Source organism: Trachurus japonicus, unplaced genomic scaffold (genome assembly GCF_045865225.1).
Source record: "Trachurus japonicus isolate A0001 unplaced genomic scaffold, Traja_1.0 AP031137.1".
Classification (NCBI taxonomy): domain Eukaryota; kingdom Metazoa; phylum Chordata; class Actinopteri; order Carangiformes; family Carangidae; genus Trachurus; species Trachurus japonicus.
The window spans coordinates 20,463-29,356 of record NW_028221270.1 but is presented as its reverse complement, the minus strand read 5'-3'; positions in this window follow the sequence as shown (position 1 = coordinate 29,356).

The window sequence follows — 8,894 nt, the reverse complement described above, 5'->3', positions numbered from 1 at the left end:
CTACAGAAAAACATACACACATTTTTTTGCACATTTAGCCATATTCATTCTTATACTTTAAATGTGCCACTAAGTTATAAGTAATACTGCTGTGTCATTTACATAGTAGCACACATCTCTATGTCGATGATGCAGGCAAATTATCAATATGCTCCATCTAATATCTTGGCTAATGGGTAGCTCCGACCTTGATAGTGATGTTAATCTAAAATGAGTTTTAAATGCATTCAAATCGAAATTTCAGTTAATTTCCAAAATAACCACAAATGAAGACCTGACTTATTGTTCTGAGACTGACGTATGGCTTGTTTCCATAGATTCTGCAGATAAAGTTTGTGAAGATGAATTTCCTGTAATTAATGGATAATGGTGGCCATCTAACATGCAAGAGTCTACCTCTATTTTACAGCCGCTACACATCATTTATAACAACTCTCTAGGGAAAGAGCATAATTTATTCTTATTTATTCCGAAAAGTGGCCTTAATGTTTTATTTAACTTTACTTCTCTGAGATTGTGACACAATCAAACACAAACACATAATAACCAAATGCTGCTTCATCCCCCTGGAATGATTTACAACAGATTAAAAAAAAAATTTAAAAAAACGTGACTAAGCTTAAATTCACAATCCAAGCAACAGTAGGCTATATCTTAGCCTCTTGTCTCATCACTGATAAACACATGCAGTAAATTCAGCCTGTAACACAGGCCACACACAACACAGTAGTTTCTTTTAACAGCTACCAACACCCAACAAGCATGTTTCCAGGAGGACATAGGAAAAGACAAATAGTAAAAGTATAGGTGCAGACTATAAATTAATGATGGATGAATTTCATTTAGCTGCTTCAGCCCTAGGCTCCTGACATTGTTCACATGCTGACTCGCTGTCATATCTATCCAACATAAGCATCTGCATAAAACAGAGCCATAATTAGTGTTGTTAGTACCACCTGCTAGTTTCCCTCTTCCACAGGGCTGAATTAGCTATTTCAAGTTGTGTGTCTGAGAGTAGATAAAAAAAGAGAAAAACACACCCTTGTAAATAAAATAAATTAAAAAAAAAAAAAAAAAACGTGTCTATATGCCTATGCCAGATGTCACAGTCGGACATGGTGGCTGCTGCTTGCACCTCCTTCACAAGTGTTGCATTTTCTGTCTCCAGTAACAGCCAAGATGGTGTCATATGGAAAAGCCCATATTGAAGCTTCAGAAGCTTCTGCAAAAAAAAAAAAAAAAAAAAAAAGCTCTCTTTTTCTTAAAATGTGTAGGTGACAGGCTGTGAGAAGTCACAGGGCCTTGAATATTATTTTTTTTAAAACAGGAGGGGGACACCTCAGGAGGCAGGTGGTGGTGAGACATCCTCGCTACGCCCCTGTATAAACGGTCCCTCTGTGACAGCAGGTCAGTCAGTTACACCTCCACCACGCTTCATATTTGTCTCTCAACCATCTCACTATTCAACTCCTTTGCCCTCGGTTTCTTGTGTTGTGGACCAGTCACGACTGCGCCTACATGGATGTAGCTACACTGTCAGTGTTGTACAGTGACACACACACACACACACACCGTGTCTATGTCTTAACTTCACCTGCTCCCTCACCCAGCAGCTAACTTAGCCTCTAGCCTAGCTTACTAGCAGAGATGAGTCGGGACTTTTGGTCCCAGCGGCAGCATCACACACCTTCATGGACATCATCATGGATGTGAGGATGGTGAAATGATCATTCAAGGTGGATGAGGGTCGGTAGGACAGGTGACAACGTACCCATGTCTGCGGCGTCCATCCCGTAGCTCACCCCGACGACGGTGTCCGCATCATCGGATGCTGCGGCCCCGGAGAGCGGGCTGCCGTCCCCGGCCTCCGACAGCCCGACCGCTCCCTCGGCTGCTGCCTCCATTCAGCCTCCCGGAGGAAAAAACACACAAGGCAAAGCCCCTCCGACAGAAAGAAAGACCCACGGCGACGGCGCTATCCCGCTGGGGATGAAGGGTGGACGGTGTGTGCTGTCTGATATGTCACAGTAATCAAACGGAGGAATAATGTGATGGTTATCCGCGACGGTCCTTCATCTGTGCTGTTTCCGTAGCTACGAAGGCGGCTGGAGCCCGCTCCTCTGCTCTACTCTGCTCTGCTCTACTCTGCTCCTCTCAGGTCCACCGCACCGCACCGCACTGGCTGCTGCTGCTACCGCTGCTGCTGCTGCTGCTGTTACTGAGCTGCTGCTACTGGGTTTTGTGTGGCCGCCGGGCTCCGTGGCTCCCTCTGCAGGAGAAGGAGGGAGCTGCACCAAACGTGTCCGCTTCACGATCACGTGCATGGATGGAGGGGGGGGGGGGGGGGGGTCAGCGTGGACGGATGGAGTCGGTGGTGTGGACGCATCACTGTCACGTCTCCTTGAGATGAATCAGCGGCTCTCTTTGCTCGTGTTGTGCTGTATTTCTGCTGCACACAACAGGAAAGTAAAAGCACATTGTGATTGTGAACAGAAACCATGAAAGTGGAAATGGACAATATCAGGTTAATTTGCATTTCTGCTATTATCACATCTCATGAAAATCCTATCAAAAAAACTGATTTATGACATTAGGATCTAGTAGGTTATATAACACAAACGTTTCCCAAGTTCTCATACTTTGACTTTTCATCTTTACTTAATGCAGAGCAAACATACCCTGCCACTAATCATGACCCTATAACCTTAGCATCCGAAATGTATCATATCTACTGGAACTATATTGGATGCTTTTCTTCAAATAAATAAATTAGGTTCCTGGATAAGATGAAAAAGTAGATTTCCATTAATTTAACTGCAAATGAACTGATACTGGTTGATGTGCTTATATGGCAGACTGTGGAGGAGACAGGCACATCAGACAGGCCCGGTTGGGATGGGTGCTGGATAAAAAGGAAGAGATACTAGAAAAATGTAAAAAGTCCGCACACCATAAAAAGCTCCCTTGAACAGAGATTTTATTGGCAAAGTGACGTTTCGAGCACACCACTCTTTTTCAAACTGCTGTGTTACAATGCAGACAGAGAACTGCTCTTTAAAAATCATGACCCCGCCCAGGTGAACAATCACCCAATTTGCAACAGGTGTGTGACTTTCACACATGCAAAAAGATATATATATACATTTTTTCACAATAATAAACACCAAACATTATAAATATTTTGCAAAATGTTATCAATGTAAACAAAATGTTATCAATGTAAACAAAATGTTATCAATGTAAACAAAAGTTTACAGTATTCTCCTAAGGGAAAATTCCATAATGGAGATAATGTTACATGAAAGAAAAACATACATTAATAGAATTGTAGAGTAGCCTACAAAATAAGCAGGCAGAGTCGTAATATTATACAGTGAGGACACAGCAAACTCACTATAATAAAGAGGCGCCTCTGTCTACTCTTTCTAAAGGTCATAAGACCACCAATAGTCAAGCTAAATATCCAACCAATATGCACAAAATATACACAAAATATACATATCAAAAATATACATATCAAAAATACGATGTCCCACTAGGCGACCAACATCAGTGAAACATCAAATGTGAGAAAAAACACACACATATATATATAGAGTTATACAACTGCAGTAAAGCAACCAAAATAAAGGTCAAAATACTGCGGCTCGCTTCTCCAGTGTATCACAGGATGAATGCCTTTCCACTAAAGTCAAGGACAATACACCCAATAGTATCGAAAAGACTATTAAAAAACATTGGCACATTATTGACACAGACCCTACATTGAAAGAGTGCCTCCCAACCCCCCCCCCCGTGTGGTATATAAAAGACCACCCAAGTTACGTAATATGCTGGTGAGAGCTAATCTCCCTCCCCTCTTACCCCCCCCACATTTTCTCAATGTTCCCTCAGGTTACTACCCCTGTGGCCGATGTCAACAATGTAACTTTTCTCAAAAAAACAGACACTTTTACCATCCTCGATCTGGTAGAAAGTTCAACAGAAATGGAGTGATTTCGTGTCACACCTCCAATGTCATATATATGCTCAAATGCCCATGTGGCCTAGCATATATTGGAAAAACCACTCGACCTCTCAAAACACGTATATCGGAACACCGCAGCAACATTAGAAATCATATAGCCGGTGGGTCACGTGATCCGGATCAAGATGGACGCTTGAAACTTTTCTCCGCTCCAGGCTTCAGTTAAATCCGTCACTTTCTCCAAGTAAACTCACTATAATCAGCCAAACCGTACTGAAGAAATGCCTAGAAAGCAGCGTGGCAAGGACTATCCTATTTTTTCACCGTCGACTTCCGCCATTCAAAAGAAAATCGCCGAAGTACAAGCGGCTGCACGTGTCTCGAGCGAGGCTAACGAAGGTGATGCTAACACTTCGGAGCTAACGCTAACTGACCAAACAGCTATGGAGCAGATTTTAGCTGAAATAAAGTCTGTGGCCTCCCGGGTGAACGACATGGATCAATCAGTCGGCGCTCGCCTGGATACCATTGACGGTGCACTAAACGACATAAAAGTATCCGTCACATCGGTGGAGAGCTCGTTGTCGGCTCTTTCTAACCGAGTGACGGACCTGGAAAAGCGCATGGAAGAGGCTGAAGAGAGGGTCTCCGCCGCAGAGGACAGCACCGGTGCTCAGGGCACCTGCATCGCCACCCTGGAAAAAACAGTGGTGCAGCTTCAACTTAAAATTGACGATCTAGAAAACCGTGGCCGACGCAAAAACCTGAAAATTGTCAACCTTCCAGAGAAAACGGAGGGCAACACCCCCCTTGCAGACTTCCTCCAGACATCTTTGCCGACTCTAGTCGGCTTGCCTGCTGACGACCCCCGCTGGAGATCGAACGTGCCCACCGAGCCCTGGCTCCCGCCCCGGCTCCAGACAAGCCCCCGAGAAGCGTCTTGGTCCGGTTTCTGCGATACTCCCAGAGAGAAGCTGTGCTCAGAGCAGCGATGAAGAAACGCGACATCCACCACGGTGGCTCCCAGCTACGGTTCTACCCAGACCTGTCCGCGGAGGTCCTGCGGAGGCGGCGAGAGTTTGACACCGTAGGGAAAGCGCTGGCCCGTCATAACAAATACCGTGGTTTTGCCTACCCAGCGCGCCTCCGGTGTCTCCACGAAGGGCAAATTCGCCTTTTTGACACCCCTGAGTCTGCGGCTGCATTTCTGGATACCTTAAAGTGAGACATTTTCTTCATTCCCAATGTTATCACATGATGGAGAAAGACGGACGTTACAGGTAGTTACACTGAGCCCTCACTGAACATTGTGCATCTCTCTGTGACCACTACATGGACTGAGAGGACAATCTACACAACGGTGCTGATTTAATTTGTAGTTTTCCCCTTGAAATAAGGTGATTTTAGTTTTATTCTTTTTTTTTACTCTTTATAACAGAATACTTAAAGACTGTTGATTTTGCATTATATTTAGTTTGATCACACTATACAGTGCTTTTTCTTTTACATGACTTTTTCTTTTTTTCTTTTTTTTTCTCTCTTTTTTTTAATTTTTTTTTATTACAAGTACTGCACCTACGTTTTGAAGTTAGTCTTAATAGCTAAGCCGTTGTGTGTAAGCCCATGTACGCCTTGTACAAATGTTGTGGTCCAAGCAATAATTTGGAAACCCATCATTCTGGGGTGTTTCTCAGTGGTGTTCATCACTTAGCCTGGAGTTAGACACTGTTTCAGGTGTCTCAGTTGTTACTGTGATCTAACTGTTAAGTCAGGATTTGGATTATGCTTAGAATACCCAGTGACTTCTTTTGGGGGGTTTTTTCCCTGTCGTTTGGGGACAGGGTAGGGGAGGGTAAGTGCTGCTATTCAGATCTTTTGCGTTTTATTTTCCTATTGTTAAATGTCTGGAGCCTAGGTTCATTCTTTCATATAACTGTTTGCACCTTGACTAATCCCTCTTCACTCAGTACCTGTCACTCAATTACTTTCGTGCTCTGTAGCTCTCATGTCTGGTTCACTTAAACTCACCACTTGGAATGTCCAGGGATTGGGCCATGTAATTAAAAGGAAGAAAATTTTAACATATCTGAAAAAACAAAAATCTGATATAGCATTACTCCAGGAAACAAAGCTATCTAATACAGAACATCTGAAACTTAAGAGGGACTGGGTAGGTCAGATTTACTTTTCTTCTCATTCACAGAACAAAAAGGGTACAGCTATTCTTATAAATAAGAACCTTCCCTTCATATTGGAACATGAAGAAAAAGATTCAGAAGGCAGATTTATTTTGATCAAAGGTTCAATTCTTGAACAGCACATAACTATTCTCAATGTTTACGCCCCAAACAATGATTCACCTGAGTTTATGTCACAAATGATTTTGATGTTTAACCATCATTGCAATGGCCTGGGCTTCTTAGCCGGCGATTTTAATTGTATAATGAATGCCTCTCTGGATAAATCCTCCTCTGCAAACATATCTAACCCGAGGTCGTCTGCCGTCCTTAAAAATTTATCCACGGACACCGGATTGATAGATATATGGCGACACCTAAATCCTAAAGTGAGGGACTACACGTTTTATTCACATCCTCACAATTCATATTCGAGACTAGATTATTTTTTCATTCCCAAACAGTTTTTACATTCTGTTCAAACCTGTTGTATAGAGTCCATTGTTTTATCAGATCATGCTCCGGTACATCTGTACATTAACCCGGTGTTTAACATCCCTAGAACCCCCAATTGGAGATTCAATACATAATTTTTGAATGGCGATTCTTTTTGCACCTTTGTACGGAATAACTTATCGCAATTTTGGCTCGAAAATAAAAGCTCTCCGGTGTCCTCTGCCACAATCTGGGATGCAGCTAAGGCCACTTTACGTGGACACCTTATCTCTTATTGTTCTCATCAGAAAAAAACCCTAGAAGAAAACAGAAAAAATCTTGAAAGGGAAGTGACTAGATTGGAGCAAATACATAAGCAGTCACCAACAGCAGCAAACTTAAAGGCTCTAGTGGCTGTTAAGACTGAACTTAACGTGGATCATACTCGTCACGTCCATAAACTTTTACTTTACACAAAACAGAAATATTATGAATTTGGTAACAAATCCAGTCGCCTGCTTGCCCACCAATTGAAAAACCAAAATAACGATCGCTCAATTAACATGATAAGAACACCGAACGGAGATATCACATGTGATCCAGTGACTGTCAATAGCACATTCCGGGACTTTTATAAATCCTTGTATAGCGCAGAGCAGGTCGACGCCACGGCTATCGCTTCATATTTAAATAACATTTCTTTGCCTACTATTGCAGAGGAGGATCGCTCCAGCTTAGATGCTGCATTCACGCCGGAGGAGGTCTGGGCTGCAATCCAATCTATGCCTAATGGGAAGTGTCCAGGCCCAGACGGGTTTCCATTGGAATTTTTTAAGAAATTCTGGGCAGAGATCCATCCAATCTTTATTCCGGCCATCAATGGTAATTTAAAAGAGGGCATCCCCTCTTCTTGGAGATATGCCTCTATTAGTCTACTTTTAAAAAAGGATAAAAACCCATTGAATTGTTCATCATTTAGACCTATTAGTCTCCTCAACGTGGACTACAAAATTATTGCAAAAGTACTGGCTCGGAGATTGGAAACCATCCTTCCGAAAATAATAAACCCAGACCAGGCAGGGTTTGTTAAATCAAGATATGGTACAGACAATGTACGTCGTGCTCTTAATATTGTTCAGTATCTTAACACTCATAAAAATCCAGCTCTGATAGTCTCCCTCGATGCCGAAAAGGCCTTTGACCGAGTGGAATGGTCTTTTTTGTTTCCTGTTTTAGAAAAATTCGGTCTGGGCCCTAAATTCATTAATATAATTAAATCCTTCTACTCAGACCCAATAGCCACAGTTAACACTAACGGCCTGCTATCCGATGGCTTCCCAGTGCGCAGGGGCTGCAGACAAGGGTGCCCCCTGTCACCTTTATTATTTATATTGTTTATTGAACCTTTAGCTGAGGCCATCAGAGCTAATCCTGATATATCTGGAGTTAGGGTAGGTGAAGAAAACCACATCATTTCCCTATTTGCCGATGATGTTCTTTTATATCTGAATAAACCTGAGAAATCAATTCCGGCAGTTTTACATACCATAGCCACATTCAGTGCCTTATCAGGTTATAAGATTAACCTTGGGAAATCAGTCGCTACGCCCTTTAATATTCCCCAGGATATGTCAATTCAATCTCCTTTTCAAGTGTCCAGGAGGGGTTTCAAATATTTAGGCATCTTTGTCACTCCTGACTTAAACAACCTGTTTGAAACTAATTACTCACCTCTAATTCAAAAGATTAAAAATGATCTGACAAAATGGACCTCCCTCCCAACCTCTCTCCTTGGGAGAATCAACACTATAAAAATGAATGTTCTCCCTCGATTGAACTATTTATTTCAAAATCTCCCGTGCTATTTGACCCCTGCCTTTTTTAAGTCACTGAATTCCCATATCTCTCGCTATATTTGGAATAATAAACATCCAAGAGTTAAGTTTTCTTTACTTACCAAGCCAAAAGACCTGGGAGGCCTGTCCCTGCCCAATTTACAATTATATTATTGGTCTGCACAACTTAAAACAATGTCAAATTGGTTTATGAACAGGAAAGATTCTCTATGGTTGGGTCTTGAATCCTTATTCTGTTATCCCCGAAGGCTTAACTCCCTTCCTTTTATCAATAATATAGATCAATTAAATCTTCACAAGAATAACATAATTATTTATAACACACTGTTGGCTTGGCGAGATGCAAAGAAATACCTTAATATCGATCCTGCCATCTCTCTTTGTTCTCCCCTAGCTCTGAATCCAGATTTACCAGCACAGATTAGGAGTATTGGTTTGTTGGATTGGATGTCTAAGGGT